A 17416-nucleotide genomic window follows, 5' to 3' on the forward strand; every position below is an offset into this window, starting at 1 on the left:
ACACCAACAAAAGCCAAGTATTCACTATGTTAAGATAACTCCAGTTTGCTCAAAGTAGCCTGAAGCCACTACAGTTTCCTGCATTTATTTGCACTTATATTAAGCCAGCATTAAAAATGCTACAGAGTTAATTTAGCTTTTTTTTTCTTCTTTCTAGAGGCAAGCATGCTAAATAGGTGCAATGGGAAAAAATAAAAACATTTAACAGTATCTTCTTGGAGCAATAAGATGAAGCAAAGAAATGCATTCTTCATACCCTGTAGCAGTAACACTTGACCTGTTCCTGAAACTGCTGCCTTCTAACAGCCCATGACAGAACTCATTTACCCTCTCAAACACAGTACAAAAACGTCTTATAAAATGAAAGGCCACACCAGCACTAATCCAAAACCAAACTGCATTACTTACCAATTCTTGCCTAACAAAGCCCTACTGCCTAATTTCTGGTGTCTGGCCAAAGTCTGACACATTAAAGATTCAGAGGTAACACACTGAATCTCTGTGTTTGGAGCTAAGTTAAAAGCACAGACATCAAGCACAGCCTTTCCCCTACAAGTTCTCAAAGTTTAATGCAGCCCCAAGACCCCTCTCATAAAGGTGTTCTAATGATTAGTGGATCTATAGGAACTCCCTGATGAGCAATCCTCATTACATATCAAAATCCTCTGGTTTAAAAACAACAACAACGACCTCAAGGGAATCCACAGCAGGCAAGCAGGCTATGGGGTAGAGATAGCTCTGTTCTGGCAACAGCAGATAAGCAGTCTGACCAAGACTTGGGAAAAGCCAGCTTCAGCTACCACAGGGAGATCTAGAGCAACTCTACCAAAATCCAGATTTGCATGAGACAAAAATCCCATACTGTGCATCTTTCTGTTATCATTCATCTTCAGTTTAGGCACTGTAGTTAGACTTGCCTGGAACCTGTAAGCCCTATCAATTATTTACAGAGCAACTGTGCTCTAAACACACAGGGCATTAGCAGGTACCCTCACACCTTCAGGGCTGGCCAAGAGGCAGCAGGGGAGGAAGAGGAAAGGCAGCGTGCAAAATGCACCACTAGCAATATTCATCAGTGCACTGTCCAGACCTGGTTAATGAACTAGGCTGCAGATAATTGAGTTTGTCAGAGGCAGTGTAGACCAGCCATTTGCTTGCTAGGCAGCACCTTGCAATGGCTATGAGATGTATGGACAGAGCTATTCCTACCAATAATGGATAAGGTAACTGATCAGTAGCACTGCTAAATTTCCTTCAGCCAAGAGCAGTCAGATAACATAGATTACAAAGTCAGATTACAAAATCCCACTGCTTTAGTAAAATCTAAGAGCACTGAGAAAACAATTTATTCAGGAAGCAAGGTTTGTATTGTGGAAGAGCTCAGCAGAAGCAAAACACGCATTAGGAAAGACCCATTTCTTCAAAGCATCTTCTCTATTATGCAGACACAAAGATGAATAGTTTGCCTTGATCGGATATAGGTTGATAATGGATTTGGGGCATATTTTAACACTTAAGAACAAAACATAACAGATTGCAGCTCTGCTACCAACCCAACTGGTGCTGGCCCCGCTACAGCTTGCGACAGATCCTACTGCAAGACCCAACAAACCCAACACCAAATCTCACCACTGCCAACTTCTTTCACTGGGAAGGGCTCAGCCAGCAGCAAGCCAGCCACACCAGCAGCAAGCCAGCCACATCTCACTGAACACCATTTCCTCATTAGTGCTGCTGACAGCTTAGATACTTTGAATGGCATTGTGTGAGAATAGCCCTGGAAAGTGGAGCCAGCTTTGAAACAGCACCCTTGAGGACAGCTCCCACATCACCCTCAAATCTCCCAAGTGTCTCATCTTTTAAATCCAAATTTGTCCAAAACAGCAACATAACATCTCCAAACCCAGAAGTCCATACTCCAGAGGACCTTAGAAAAGCAACGGTTTTCAGGAAGACATTTAAATACGTGACCATATGGGCATACCCTGAGCATGTCTATATGCCATGCAAGACTGCTGACACTGCCTTTACAAGAAAATATCTGATTTAAACATAGGCAACTAAGGTTTAGACAAACTCTATTAACCCCAGGGTCTCAAATCCATATATGCCTTTTTTGCATGGGAAGAACAAAGACTGATCCAGAAGCAAATTTTATCATCAAGGACCAGCTGATGGATAGTTAGACAGAAAGTTCACTCCCAGCATTTCTTCAAACCCCTTTTCCCTGCTTTATAGCAATGAGACACATCATGCAGAAGATAACAGGGAAGGATCACTTGGAGGGGGAAGTGACAGCAGAAGCAAGACCTAATCTTACCTCATCCCAACTCCATTAGATTAAGGTCCTACTTTTCAGCACAGGCACACACATCCAAGCACCCAATTTAGATATTCAGATATGCCTTTGAATTGACATGGAGGAGATCCCATCTGCATTGCTGAGGGCTTGCATAAACCACCAAAATGAGCCTACTTGAGAGGGTACTCCAACATTATACTAAAAGTTCTAAGGATTGAATGGTAAACTAAGAGCAGCACCTTATTAATCAACTACATCCTTACTACTTTGCTATTTTTGCCATTCTCCAAATGTATTTAACACAGAACAATGCAGATATGAAAAAGATTGCAGGGATAAATTCAATTATAGCCCATTCTATCCACTGAAGCAACTCTTTTTTTTTTTAGTAATAATTATAAGTTGTTGATGAAGTACCTAGAAAATATGACTGCAAGGTACCATTACAGAACCTATCATGTACCAAGCCATGCAGGCTCATATGGGTTATGTGGCTTATTGTATTCATTAAAGGTTCACTACAACTGTTAGTGGGACTGTTAATGGAAGCATTCAAGAGAGGAAATTGGCAACCAATTCATTCTCTCTAATTGAAAAATACTTTCAGATGTCTCATACAGCATCCAAATGCCTTGCAGAAAACAGCATGTAACTGCACAGTGTAGCAACTAATAAAATTAGTCTAGTGCATCCTTATTTATCTTTTAGTAATTTCTCTAATTTAATATCTACTAGCTATATTGAAGTCTGACATAATGCAGGAACAAAATTAATACTGTCTTGTTAATCAGATAGAAAATTTTAGCCCTCCTGCTTCAGAACAAGGACTGTTCAGCAATCCCTCACATGATGAAGGGAACACTTCATAACTACATAAAAGACTGCACTGAATTCCAGAATTATGAGCATGACCCAGACAGACTCATCACACTGCTTCCATGAGAGCAACAAGAAATGCCATCCCCAGTGCAGAGTGGACATCATGAAGTTGACTGTTACAAGCAGAAAGTCCACATAAACCTCAGGGTCACTATTTTCAGAGCTCTCAGAATAACAGATACATGGCAGAGGGACTCTGCTGTCTTGTTATCACCATCACAACACAGGGCATGCAGAGAGGCTGCACATTCCTCAGATTCATTTTCTGGCTCTAAAAGACATTTTCTTCTGTTTAAGGCACCTTCAAGCAGGAGTAAATACGCCGGTGTGAAGAATTAGCAGCCCTCCCCACCACCTGGCAGCTTCCAGAGGACTTGGAATACCAGACTGAAACTACCACCTGTCCAAGAGAAGAGCTGCAGCAAAGGGGGTGGAAGAACAGATACATGCATTTCAGGTTTCTTGTATTTGGACCTAGAAGGGTAGTTACTGTACTCCCAGCCTTTAGCACCAAATGAAGAATCTAGCGCAGAACATCTCAGATTGATTACCACTGATCTGTATCACCAAGGACTACCAAAGCCAGAACACAGCTAATTATGTTTAGGGCAGCTTAACAAAGACATATCTGCACTACGCCCAGAACAGACTTGTGAACTTAATGAAAGTCTTCCATGTAGGAGAAGTCTATTTTCAGTGTAATGGGTGTATAAACAAACCTACAAAACAGAAAATTCAATAGCAGTTCTATGTTTAATCAAGGACAAGAAAAAAAGCTGCCATCACACACCTCTGCCTGTCCCTGTCAGAAAGAGAGCGCTATTGATAGATGAGAGAGGCTTACAGGTTTGCACTATCAGCCAGTCTTATCTCTGCTCTGCAGCCTTAGCCAGAAGCCAGACCAAGGATGAGAATAAAGCTGATCAAGCTAAAACCTCATGTGGTTTCTTCCTTTTTCCTTTGAAGCACATTATATGAAAAATGCAATTACCAGTTATTTTAATGCTGCAGCCACCTGCTACTATTATGCCAAAGTGCTATACTACAAGCAAAGCTGGACATATATTTTTATTTTAACAATCCCAGCCTAGTAAGGCTTATGCAGGCTGCTCTTCATGGAACAGCTATGTTGTCTGTAGCATCTGTACTGGATGATTTTTAAAAATATTCTCTCCTCTCACCTACCACCTCCAAAGAGAGATAATAGCCTCAGTGGCTTGATCTCTGGAAGATACATTATGATGCTTTGACAGATTTTTCTGGTAATCTTGTAGATCAGACCCTGAACTGCTGCAGACTGGTGACAGTGAGTTTGATTTCGGCAGAGTTATTCTGACTGGACCCACTGAGACTGCAACCTTACAGGTCTCCTGCTAGGCTCCACACAAAGCTTGTCATTGCCAAAACATTAAATGTTTACTTTCTATTGGATCAGGATTCAGCTTGACTTATTGCATCATTTCTGATATTTTTAAGTACATTTATACTGTAGCCATCTGTCACTTTTGAGACATTCCAGTACCTGTCCGCAATAGGCAGAGTTTTATTGCAATTGCTTCTAGAATGAGCAAAGACAAGAAACACAGACCTTTTCAATATTTAATTATCTAGTATTGCATAGGCCGCTGTGAATTTAGAGGAAATTATGTTTATGACTCATGTGCTGGTACTGGAGTTTTTCATTAAAAAGCAGCCCTAGGGAGGAGAAGGGAAAAGGGGAAAAAAAAAAAGCCCAACCATGGCTGAAAGATGAATATCACCACCTGGCTGACTCAATTTCCAGTGACAGTGCATCCATTCAGGTACAGCAAGCACTGGCGCTTCATTCCTAGGAAAGGCTTATCAGCTAGACTTTAGCTGATGAACACAAAGTGGTGCTACACTCTTCAGGACAGAATTTCAGGCAGTCCTAACCTATAACCATTCCTGGATTTTATACCCATTGTTTAAGTGATTTTGTGAAAGAGAAGACACCTTTTGATAAGGAAATGGTCATTCTCACCCCATATAAGTTTCATACCCCTTCCCTTTAAAAAAAAAAAAAAAAGAAATCAAAGCAAATACTTAGTTCTCTGAAATAACTACTGGGGACAAATTTCATATAACAGTTTTTTATGCAAGACTGCAAGCCTTATTTCTCTTCACTCCACAGACTATTACAGAAGTTTGGTCACATATGAGCAGAAGTCCCAAACTAATAAGCATTAATTTACCATACCACATTTAGAGGTCATTAGAAATATTATTAAAACACTATTTCCACACAGCTGTTCTTTTTTGCTGTGACTAGCGGAACTACTCAGTGGAGAGAAATCCATCCCATTCACTTACTATCTTAATACTAAGCTCATCATTAAAACAACAGCTCCTTACCAATAATGAGCACTACATCCCAAGAAATTTGAAGGAGTCTCTTGCATTAAGCAAGTATACCTCACATTTTTAGCATAACTCCTACTATGCAGCTGTTGAGAATCATCACTGTAGTGCTCATGTCACACAGGAACACAGAATTGCATAAAAGAATTATAAATTTGTAAGTGCTTCCTCTCAGAGTTTAGGTTTTGACTATACTTTTACTGAGCAATCTCTAATCAGAGATAAAGGAACTAAATCATTACAATAAAAGCAGACATAGCTCTTGCTTACTAGTAGATCACTACCTTAGCCCTGAGTAAACCTTCATATCAAGAAAACAGGCCTTCAGTTTTTCCATGTAGAAAATGGAAGAAAACATAAGGATAGTCAGTATCTACCTCAGAGCATTAGAGTTGAACATATCAAAAATAAAATTTTTCAACAAGCAAAACCTTTCTTCCTTTGAAACCAACTTACCTGACTGAAATTCAAAGCTACAAGAAAGGACAAGTTTCTTAGGTGCTATTGCTTATCTTACCAAAAATCTCTACAGATATGGCCTTCTACTACCTTTTTTTTTTTTTTTTTTTTTCCCCTTTTAAAGTCTTCCTATCTGTGTGCATTAGCTTCTCTCACCCACAAATTATAGATCTGGGGCTCATTAGTGTAAACAGGGCTGTAATAATTGTCATCACGTAGAACTTGTTACCTAGCTCAGCCTTTGTTCTGGGGAGGAGCTAAAGCACAACCCTTTGAGCCTGACTCATCACTGTGTTACCCTATCTCAATGAGAGCGTCTAGTCAACTTATTTTTACTATTTCTTTTTGTAAGTGTTGGTATTGTTACAACTACCTTTTAGAGGTTATTTTTTAAATTATTTATGATAGCATGCACGTTGAAGCCTGTACAAAAAATCAGAAAAAGTTATCGTCATTTTTTCTGCCCATTTTAAAACTCAGTTCTTTTTCATTAACTTATTTCAGTCATCTTTCATAGTGCTTCTTATTGTGAATTGATTTTCCCATTATAGGTGCATATAATAGGAAAACTCCTTGAATATCTCTTCATATCTTTTGGTGGATGAGGTAATTCTAAAGCATCTATTTCTGCTTTGACCTTAGTTTTATCTACTTGCCTTTCTTCTGTTAATCCAACTCTATTTTTGGCTATAGCCTCAGTCACAGCATAGTCTTCTAGTTGAAGCACTGCCAATCTTCTTAATGTAGAACTTCCCTCCCCCCTTCTTCAGGTTGTTAATCACTCCTCTCAAATTTTAGTCTACAAAATTGCATATATCAATTTTTTATCTGGATTTTTTATGTCGATATAGAATCATTGTTAATAAACAATTTAGACAATAAAGAATAATGCCAAAAAACCTATAGAAATATATAAAATTACCTTGTAAAAATAAACCTTTCTAAGAGTAGAGGACTAAATAAAAAGTCGTGCTCTGCTTATTTTGCCCAGAATATCCAGGTGGACTTAGTTTCATGAGGTCTGACACCAAAGCCAGATGGCAACTGTGGAAAAAAAAAAGTAACTCTGATGGTTGTAAACTTACCTGACTAAAGAAATACTTTTGTATACAACTCTCTATTTCCCACCACCATACAAACACTCTGTAGCTGCCCGTCATGTTCATCTTGCCCTCTGAAGTAGAGGTATGGAGCCACTGATGACAAAATATTTGAAACTGCTGTGAAACAGTTTTAGCTCCTCAAGAAGACAGAAGCTACCACATCACTGCTCCCTTTTTCTACCTCAGTAAATTTTGTGGCTTCTGCTTGGGATACTAATATTTTATTACTGAATGCTAGTTTGTGCACTACTTCTGATGAAAATAAAAAAAAAATATGGTTGTTTGCAGTTGCTGAGTCCCAAATTAATGACAATGTACACTCCAATACTACCATCTGCCCTGACAAGATGTGAACTGGTACATAGAAATAGAAATCTTTTAATCTCATCAGAGGGCAAAACTGTTCTGATTTATTTGAAGCCTGTAAAGGAATGATGCAAAAATTCAGCAAGATCCTTGTGCCTGTAAAGTGCTGGGTGTCTTGAGAAGGGACTTTAATTTTAAAAAAAGGGAGGAGGTTTCTGGTAGGAAGAAGATCTAAGATTAACTCTTGTCCTTAGTTGTCAGGATTTCTCTATATAGAAGATGACACTGATAAGAGAGTTTGATGTCTCTGTAAACAACAGTGTTCCTAGCAGGAATGGTAAGTACATACACCTTGGGAATCTGGCTGTCTAATGAACCAAAAAGTACCAAAAGGAATACTAAATTATTTAAATCCCCTGCTATTTAGCACTAACACAAAATTGCACTGTCTCAACAGGACAATATCAGATTTATTACTACAGCTATTTTATTCCCATTTTTTCTCTCTTTGGGGTTTTGGCAAAAAGCCCTCAAAGAAAATCATTTACGTAATTAGCTGGCAGGCCAAAACTTCAACAAAATCATCCAGTGTAGAGGACTACAGAATCTTCTTCTGTGCAGCCCCGTCTTTCTTGATGGTGAAAGTTTAGGACTGCTGAAGTCTCTCCAGCAGTCCATACTGGGAATTCTTACTGCTCTCTCCCATGCCATACCAGACATAGTCCCTTGCATCTAACTTGAATTCTTACCAGAACCACCATGGCTAAGAACACTTGAGGGAGAGAACATAGAGAATGGAGTCGGGGATGGAAATGGCCAGAGATTTAAAGCAGGTGCATCTACTGTGATACAAACCAGACTTCTTATTTTCAGTGGAGATCCTGCAACTAAAGAGGCCTTCTTGGGTCTACTGTAGGATTTTGGATTTTGCACATGTCCCAGACTGTCACAAAAGAGAAAATGGTAATAGGGTGATGCTGTGTGTGGAAGATACAGTGTTCACAGTCCCAGCTAAGAGACCCGTGACAGAAGGGCTACCTGGAAGGCACTAGGGAAAGTTTCATCTGTGTTTACTGGACAATTTTAGTGACAGCATACATTACAACTCACAGTAGGAAGCTCACCTTCCCCAGGAAACTTATCTTTAATTCTTCCTATTATAGGGGCTCAGCACTATATCTTTCAGAAAGACCTGAAAAAATACCTGTTGTGGTTTAACCCCAGCTGGAATGTAAGTACCATGCAGCTGGTCACTGCTCTATCCCAGCTGAAACCAGCACAATGTTCAACTCCAATTTCACAACGTGGAATGGATCCAAAATAACTCAAAAGTAATGAGTTCCTTTGCACATTTGCATAGTCTTTGACTGATACTTGCACTTTCCCAAAGTGGCTTAATTTGGGACCCAGACCCCCAAAATCTCTTTTTTTCTGTAAGACGTGAACTCTTTCTCTTCAGATATTTTAGATCTTTCTAACCACTCCTTTCTCCTTCTGAAGACTGATCACCCCGCTTTGTTACCCTAATGATGACTAGTAGGGTTTAAAAACTTTTCAAAGACAAGATAAGCAAATTTCAGATTTGTAAATAAAATTACTTTATAAAAAACAGAGGGTATGAACTTTTTTTTTTAACTGAAGATTGTGGGAAAACTTCAGCAAGCATCTGGATTTTAGTTAAGGACTGATAGTGAATGGTGCCCCCTCTTCAGGCAGTGCAGAACTAGGATAAATTGGGCAGCTGGGGCAGGGCTGGAACTCTCTCTTCCTGTCTATCTGCTAGGCTCTCATGAAAGGTCCTTTTTTCCCCTATAACCAGTCAGATAAATGGCACAAGGATGGCTTCCAGATGCAGACTTGTATTAGTGAAACTCTGGGAAGAAGATTTGAGTGTTCATATGTAAAGCAGAAGTAGTACCCTCCCCAGCCTGGGTAGCACCTGCATACCTTAATTCCCCTGGCTCTCTGTCCCACTTCAAAACTAGGTATCAGGATTGATGTCAAAGTATTTCAGTTCAGTAGCCCTGGGACCACTGAAGCAGTAACTATGCTGAGCCTTCCCAGTGATGCAGAAATGTTGTCTAAATGCCATCTGGATTTCAGAGTCAAGCTTCCGGGTTAAATCCTGATTCCCAGCTGTGAACTGATACAACAAATGCAGATGTAAACCTCTGTATCTGTTTCAGAGTTATGATGGCTGGTGTTGACTTTGCACATACTCTTTCACATCTTTTGTCTCTCATTTACAAATAAATGGCACCTGTTAAATAAGGCCACGTATGCTTAGAGTATTTAAAGGCACAGAAAAGTACTTGTTTCATATATCCTTTGGGTAAGCATTGGGTTGAATGTTCCTAGATCTGACAGGCACAGAGTCTTAGAATGCCTTTACTGTGTTTTGTACAAATAGGCAGAACGCTACTGGGTTGAAAGATAACACCTGAGTCCTCCATCTGTTCAAAATAGAAAAATTCATCATGCTGATTTTATTAAAAGGAGATAAACACTTTGCTTTCACTCTTTCTGACTATCTGCTCATTTAATAAAATCTTATTACAGTAATTTGAGGATTATAAGCCGCACCATTTTGACTAAAATTTTGGTCCGAACCCAGAAATGCGGCTTATAATCAGGTGCGGCTTATATACGGACAAAGAACGAAAAGTTGCTGTTTTAGTTTGGAGGACAGGTGTCTGCTGAGAAAGGCAGGAACTTCTCTTTGAAATTGAGAATGTAAACCCCCTCCCTCCAAATTATTGCAATTTTGAAATCAAGGGGCTTTCAGGCAAAGATATGGGAATTAGGAATAACAGTTCTTTTCTAGGGAAATTAAAATAGAAATACAGTACTACAAAGAAACAAACTCCAAACCCTGACAAAGTCAGAGTACAACCGGACACCCCATCAGGCAGGGTGTTGGCAGCAGTCCCATTAAATGGTGGCTGCATCCTCCTGCAGTGACAGAAGTAATTCAGTTGGAGCAGTGGTCCTGCAGAAGGTGCAGTTTTCCTCTGGAGTCCAGTGGAGAAAGGGGCTCCCTTAGTGTCCCAAAACCTCTGTTTTTATCTTGGTAAGAAATGTTGGGCTCTTCCCCCTGGCTGGAGCAACTTCCAGTGGGATGCAGTAATTTTATCAGTCACACAGTGGGACTCAATGGCCATTAGCAGAAAATGACTCTCTGGAGGAAGGATGGGTTGTAAAAAGATAAAGAACAATACCCCGCCAGGTTTCAATGGATGGCCCATTAGCAGAATATCTGCCCTTGAGATAAGGATCACTACCCCCACCCTCAACAGATGGTGATAGAATAGATACCTTTTATCACAGTCTGTATTGTAACCCAAGACAGTTGCCAACACCTGGACGTGCGGCTTATAATCAGCTGCGGCTTATAATCGTGAAATTACTGTAATGGGTTTGGTCATCTGCATTCAAGAAATTAGGAATTAAATAAAAACTAAGACGTCACAGTCAGTTTTAAACAAGATGTCAGGCCGCCTTTTCTCCTTTATAGAACCCATACACTAACTCTGTGTTAATCCTGATTTCTAACACTCTAAAAGAAGGTAGATTCATCAAACCTTAGCTAAATCAAACTGACACATTTTGTTGGATCGATTATGAACTAATACAATCATGGCTCTTCCATTTTAGTCAAGTGGAAGACCAATAGGAAAACCTCTCATTTACCTTCTTTTTGCACTAATACCCCAAGGCAAGAGTTTTTAAACTGTTAATTAGAACTAGAATTAACAAAAATACCCTATGTAAGGGGAGATAGCAGCGGAAATATATTTAAAATCTACAGTATATCTTGTGATTCTTCATCACAACTTGACAGTATTGAGACTAATTTACTGACACTTCATGTTCACATTCATTTAAACTGGTTTTAGTGCTCACTGCAAGGGTAACTACACCTGTAGCTGTCAGGAGAACCTTCTGTGAATGTCATGTACAAGGATGTGATATTCTAACTATAGGGATTGTGTCACTTTTGTGAAGAGTCCAAATAGGTGGTTGGACCGGGTCACTCATTTAAATCTGCATCATGTCAGCTTTCCCTTATCACACCTTAGCTTGAAATGCAAAACTTTTCAGGTCTTTTTGCTCCATTGTAGCTTCCGCTAATTTCATTAAAAATGTCAAAGAATCTAGAATTACTGCCATGTACCTACCACTTAGCCAGTGGTCTGACAGCCAGGAACTTTGAAACAGGCAGGCATCTATCCACCCCTGGGGCTGGAAAGAAACTGTCCAGGAACTTTTGTAGAGGGCAGGATTCATTATAAAAAGTTGGCAATAATGCTAATCAAAAATCTGAGAGCTTTCCAACAAATATTGGAATAACTGAAAATAATATATATTCAATATTGATAATTAATATTTTTTCCACTAAAACTAAATCCCCAAGCTTTGTAAAATCTGGGATTTTTTTTTTTTTCAATCTTCAACTGTGTCAGTGATCTTTCCAAAATTATTCTTTGAGTGTACCAGCTGAGAATCAGTTATCTAAAGCTCTCAGATGCCATGTCTTACATCCCTGCAATTGCTCCAAAAGGCTTAAGTAGCTGAGCTGGAAAAGATAAGAGACTGAAAGGAAAATATTTGTGGCAAGCCACACTCAGGAGCTGTCCCAGAAGCAGAAAGATGTGGCTGCCGAGATACTCAACTGCCTTTTCAAAATCTAGTATATTGCTCTGCTCCACCAGGTACGTATACAAGAAAGACTTTGTGATTAACTATCCCTTAAAAGAACATGTTGGCAATCAGTCTCTACAGATACCGTCTGTAACAGATATTCTAGTATTTGTACTACTACAGACTTAATTAAACTGTGCCACAATACAACATGGTACAGAAAAATAAGTCTGGAACACTTCCCTGTTGTATTAATAAATCTAACATAGGTGCTTAAGATAGTGCTTCACAGGTAGTGATATTACTTCACAAGTCGTGAGCTTTGTCAGACTCAAAGCTTATTTAAAGGCTGTACTTGACAGCTCAAACAAGACTGGCCAAAGGGAAATGAACCAGCCAAGAGTGCCACCCTGTAGGGAGTCTACACAGCATCACTTGACAACCTTCCAAAGAGAAGAAACAGATTACCTGGTTGCTCATAGGGCCCTCAGCAAGGCTTCACTACAATAAAAATACCTTGGGAATTGCTAATTGGACAGTGATCACTTTTAGATGCTGACATCAGTTTTCAGGTGATCATCCAAAAATACCATCTAGAGTCAATGGGAGCCATCAGCTTGAAACTTCTTGTGGAGGGAAGGAGGGTTAGTGGTAAGGAAAAAATGGGAATGCTTTAGACCAGCATCACTTATGAAGGCATAGATTTCCAGGTTAAAAAAAACCCTGCAGAGTTGGCAGAGATCAGAACTGCACTCAAACCTTGTGGCAATGGAAATGCAATACTAAATGACTATTCTTTCTATGCCCAGTGAGTTCCATTCAGGAAGTGCACCCAGCAGTTCCATTGTCTTGGTGATATTCTAGGACCCTGAACAGACAAGCAGATTTCCTTGCAGTCATTTTACCGTTAGATATTTTGATCCTTCGTGGAACTACAGTGGCATTTCTGCCAAATCACACTAGTAGGGCAGTGCTTTTAGGTCTACCTAGAAAATGAGAACACTGACTCACCCAGCACAGGGAAGTATACTAAAAGCAGATACTGCTAGAGAACTAAAATCTGAAACAAAAGTCCTGTGGAAAGACAGTGTCACAGAGAAGGAATAAAACAGTTTCTACAAGCAGACAGTACATGTATCCATTTGCAATGGAGTTATGAATACTCAAGTAGCAAAACATAGGAGTTCATATATTTAATATACAGCAGAGTGGAATTTTTAACTTTTATTAAATACATTCATTTAATTTGATCCTAGAAACAGAAGGGTAGTTAAATCTCTTATGTCCTCAATTAACTCCTAAATAACTGTATTCCTTATCATCTGAGTGATTTGATCTCTAATGGATTTGTTAATCTCACCTTCCCCATCACTGTAGGGAAAAAAAATGTTTCTTCTGCCACTCTACTTAGGACCTTGGTTATTTATGAAGTTGGTCCACAGTAACTGCGCATAAATCACTTTTTTCTAATTCAGTGTCCTAAGCAGAGGTATTTTAAATTCCCTCCTATTCTAATGCAAACTAACTCTCACAGCCAAACAAGCTTTGAGCAAAGGCAGCAGAAGTTCAGGTCGGTCTCCAGTTAGCCCTGTCACTGTCACCACCTCACTTTACAGGCGAGCAAGATCCCACACAGCTTGAGAAGGCTCCCCTTTGTGCTACTATAGAAACACAATAACGTAAAGCATGGGGTTTATTGTGATGAGCACTTTGTCAAAAGGCATAATTGTCACTGGTGTTTACATAAACAGGATTGGGCCTTTGATGTGACAGAATAAGCTGCACATTATACTACACTGCATGCCAGTTAAACGTGGATGAAAAGAAATGGGAGGTCTGTAATACACCAAATTACCAGCACGCAGTTTGAGTGTGTGCATGAACAAACACGGACTAAAGTAGTCTGTGTATTCAGTAGTAACTTCTGCCACTAAACTGGCAGAAGTTTAGTCTTCACCTGGAAACGTTTCCCTTCACAGAGCAGAATTTCTGTGTGCCAACGCTATGGTTGCATTGTCTTGCTCAGTGTTTCAGTAACTCTTCGTGATGCTAATGGGCAGTTAAAGCTGAGGAAGTACACACCCCCCATTTTGTCCCCACTATCACTACTCCTGCCAGGTACATTTCTCTCAGCAGAATAGGACTTTTATTCTTAGTTAAACACTTTAAATAATAGTATTTAAAGAATTTGTTAGCTCAGCACTTTGCTGACCGCTTCATAGGGGTTGTTTGCTTAAAAATGCATCCAAGGCAACTGCTGATCCTCCTGTAAAATAGGATGTAGGTATCCCACAAGAAGAGGTGACAAGAGTGAGCTTCAAGGTTAAAGCTTTGCAGCCTTCACCACGTTTCTTACACCACCTGAACCTGTCCTCCACAAAACCAAAATACACCTTATTTGAATCAGCAACAGCCATATGTAGATCATGCAGAGCTGATGACATATTTCACTTATAGCTCCTGTGCATTTTAAATTTATCCATAGGAATTATGTCTAATCTGTAAATGACTACAGATAAAATCAAAGAATCATTACAGTTGGAAAAGACCTCTGAGATCATCAGATCCACCCTTTGACTGAATACCACCATGTCCCCTAAACCTTATTTAAAAGAGCCACGTCTACTCATTTTTTACCATTTTCGGGCGTGGTGACTCAACCACTTCCCTGAGGAGCCTATTCCCATGCTTAACCATCTTTTCTCAAGGATAAAAGCTTTCAGCAAAGTACAAGGGCCTGTGTAGAGTTTTAACTGCTCTGGATGACACTTCCCAACAGTTGCAATCATGGTAATTATATCACAGCATAAAAATAGCCCAAAGAAATCCTTGCATAGACATTTCTCTGAAAAATGGAAGAGATGGAGCCTTTACAAGGAAAGGAGTAAGACTCTCCGATCAAAAACACAGCATAAACTATAAGCAAGTATTTCACAGGAAAAGTAGGTGGAAAATGTATAAAAGGACTATTGTATCATACCATGAAATGATGTTTATATTTCAGCTCCGCATGTCCGGAGAGAAGATTCTGTTACTACCTTTACACTAAAAATATTTTTCTTGCTGATGTGTATCACTAAGCAGTTGAAAAAAACCACAGTAAATAATATTTAGATCAGTTGTACCTTTAGTCCATTATAAAGTTGAAATTCGATTTTTTTCCCTAAAAATAAAAATGCCATTGTATAATCATCCAACGTCTTATCGACAGTTTCTTATTTTAGTGGTTTTAAGGAGGCAGGAAGGAGAAGAAAAAGTTAGTCTTTGATGTCTGTGGTTACAACAGTAAGGACTTTGAGAATAATTTAAATCTAATCAATTTAGCTCAGTTGGTACAATATCACAGCAATAAAAAGGTTTGTTTGTACAAAACAAAAAAATCAATTAATGCGTAAATGCATAAAAAAGAAGAGCAGTGATCATCTGAGTGGCAGAAGGTGACTTCCCATCTCTAAATTCTACTTTTCACGTCACCTGCTTTTCTGGCAAGTGCTTTATACCAGTGTAAAGCAGGTTTAAAACTGTCAAAAATACCAGTTACATTTTATATGTATTAGCACACGTGGAGGTCATACGCAGGAGGGTAGAAAATCTGAGACAAAAAGACATTGTTAGACCATCACAGAGGTAATGTTCTTGACTAAAGAGGAATGTCTATAAGCCACCGAAATACTTTACTGATATGAAAATAAATCTCAGTGACTCAAACTAAAACCTAATACTTCAGATTACCAAAACTCCCTCAAAATTAAACAAAACTAGCAAATAAACTAAAAGACTTCAAAGCAGGAAATATCTTCTCTTCTAAAAATATAAGGAGATAGAACATTTTGATACATAGATGCCAAAAAGCCTGCAATGGATAGAGACAGTTACCTGACCCTAACCAAAGATGAAGAAAGGGTGACTGGTTCCCCCTCCACACCATTCAGCTCAGAAGGGCCTTGAGATTTTGCAGAGCCATCACACAACCACATCTGCACTGCTTGTCAGTGGGCAGTGGCTCAGTGTCCAAATGCATGCTTTTACAGTTGGGTTCACACAGCCCAGAGCCCCTCACATGAACCTGTTCGGCCCCCACACACAGCAGGTCTGCACATCAAGCCACAATATGCTGTGAAAAACAGAGCTACTGCCTTTATGTGTCTGGTCCCTGCTGGTATTCAGATCATACAGTCTGGTAGTGAGCCACATCAGCACGGATCAAGGTGACCATCTGATGGCTAGTGCTGACACGAGCAAGGCAGTGGGAATGCACAGGAATGGGGAAGGCAGGACTTTCTAGGTGAAAGAGATTGGTCATGGTTGTCCTAAGTCACCAGAGCTGGCTCTGGTGTACTAAACCAACTACAATCCCATCCTTTAACAGGTCTGTGTAGTGAGTAACACAAACCTCTTTTATGTAACTTTATAGGCATTATACATAAAACTACACTAGCTATTACTTGTTACCCTTGAAAATATTCTATATAGGAAATAAATTGTTAAAGCTAGAAAGTGATCTTAATGCTAACTAGCATTAACCCCCATCCTTCTTCAAAGTATCATCTACTTTGGATTCTCCTTATGTGAAAGGCAGGGAACATGTAAAAGTCTCAGGATGTGTATAGATGAATCCCAGCTAGAAGATCTGGTTGCCCCAAGCACTCAGGGCATCATCGAGACACAACTTAACCACCTGGATGCATGAGCATGGTTGTGGATTTTGGATGACCAAGCACTGGAAATATTCAAGAACCGTCTGGCACAATCCTGTGTAATGTGCTCTAGGATGACCCTGCTTGAGCAGGGAGGTTGGACCCTCTGTGGTCCCTTCCAACCCATCCTGTGCAATTCTGTGATTTACAAAAGCTGAAGGTAAAATTCCTTATGTATGCCACACTGAAGCTAAACATTCTCCAAGTGCCAAGCATCTGGTATCTGAAGGGAGCCTAGGTTTGGATTCCAAATGTTAAGTCACAAAAAGATCTGTCAAACTGCAGCTCAGGGAAAGGAGCCTCCCTATCACAGGACAGGGTTTCAGATCGGACTGCAGAAGTGCACACATCCCCAAACACTGGAAAGTGGAATCTGCTTAACTGCAACTGTTTCATCTGAATGGCTTAGGCTGAAGGTAAGTAAAGCTGGTAATATGCTAAATCCTACCCTAAAACCTTACCATTTCATCTGAGCAGGCATTACACACCTCCTTGCTCAGCATCCCACTTCAGCAGCTATGCAGATGTCCCTGAAGTTCTGTCCTTGCTACCAAGCAGTGAGACCAAACAGGAAATGTATGGTCACTAGAGAGACCAGGTTGTGCACAGGGGCCAAAGAGAAGGCGCCTTTCTCCTTTCAGCTAGCTCTA

At 39.8% G+C, this 17416-nt stretch overlaps 1 protein-coding gene across 2 annotated transcripts in view; it reads right to left on the reverse strand.

Moving 5' to 3' along the window:
- Positions 1-17416, reverse strand: part of ATP8A2 (ATPase phospholipid transporting 8A2) — a 338953-nt gene that overhangs the window by 320401 nt on the left and 1136 nt on the right. The gene's annotated exons all lie outside the window — the stretch shown is intronic.

Source organism: Catharus ustulatus, chromosome 2, assembly GCF_009819885.2.
Source record: "Catharus ustulatus isolate bCatUst1 chromosome 2, bCatUst1.pri.v2, whole genome shotgun sequence".
NCBI classification, from domain to species: domain Eukaryota; kingdom Metazoa; phylum Chordata; class Aves; order Passeriformes; family Turdidae; genus Catharus; species Catharus ustulatus.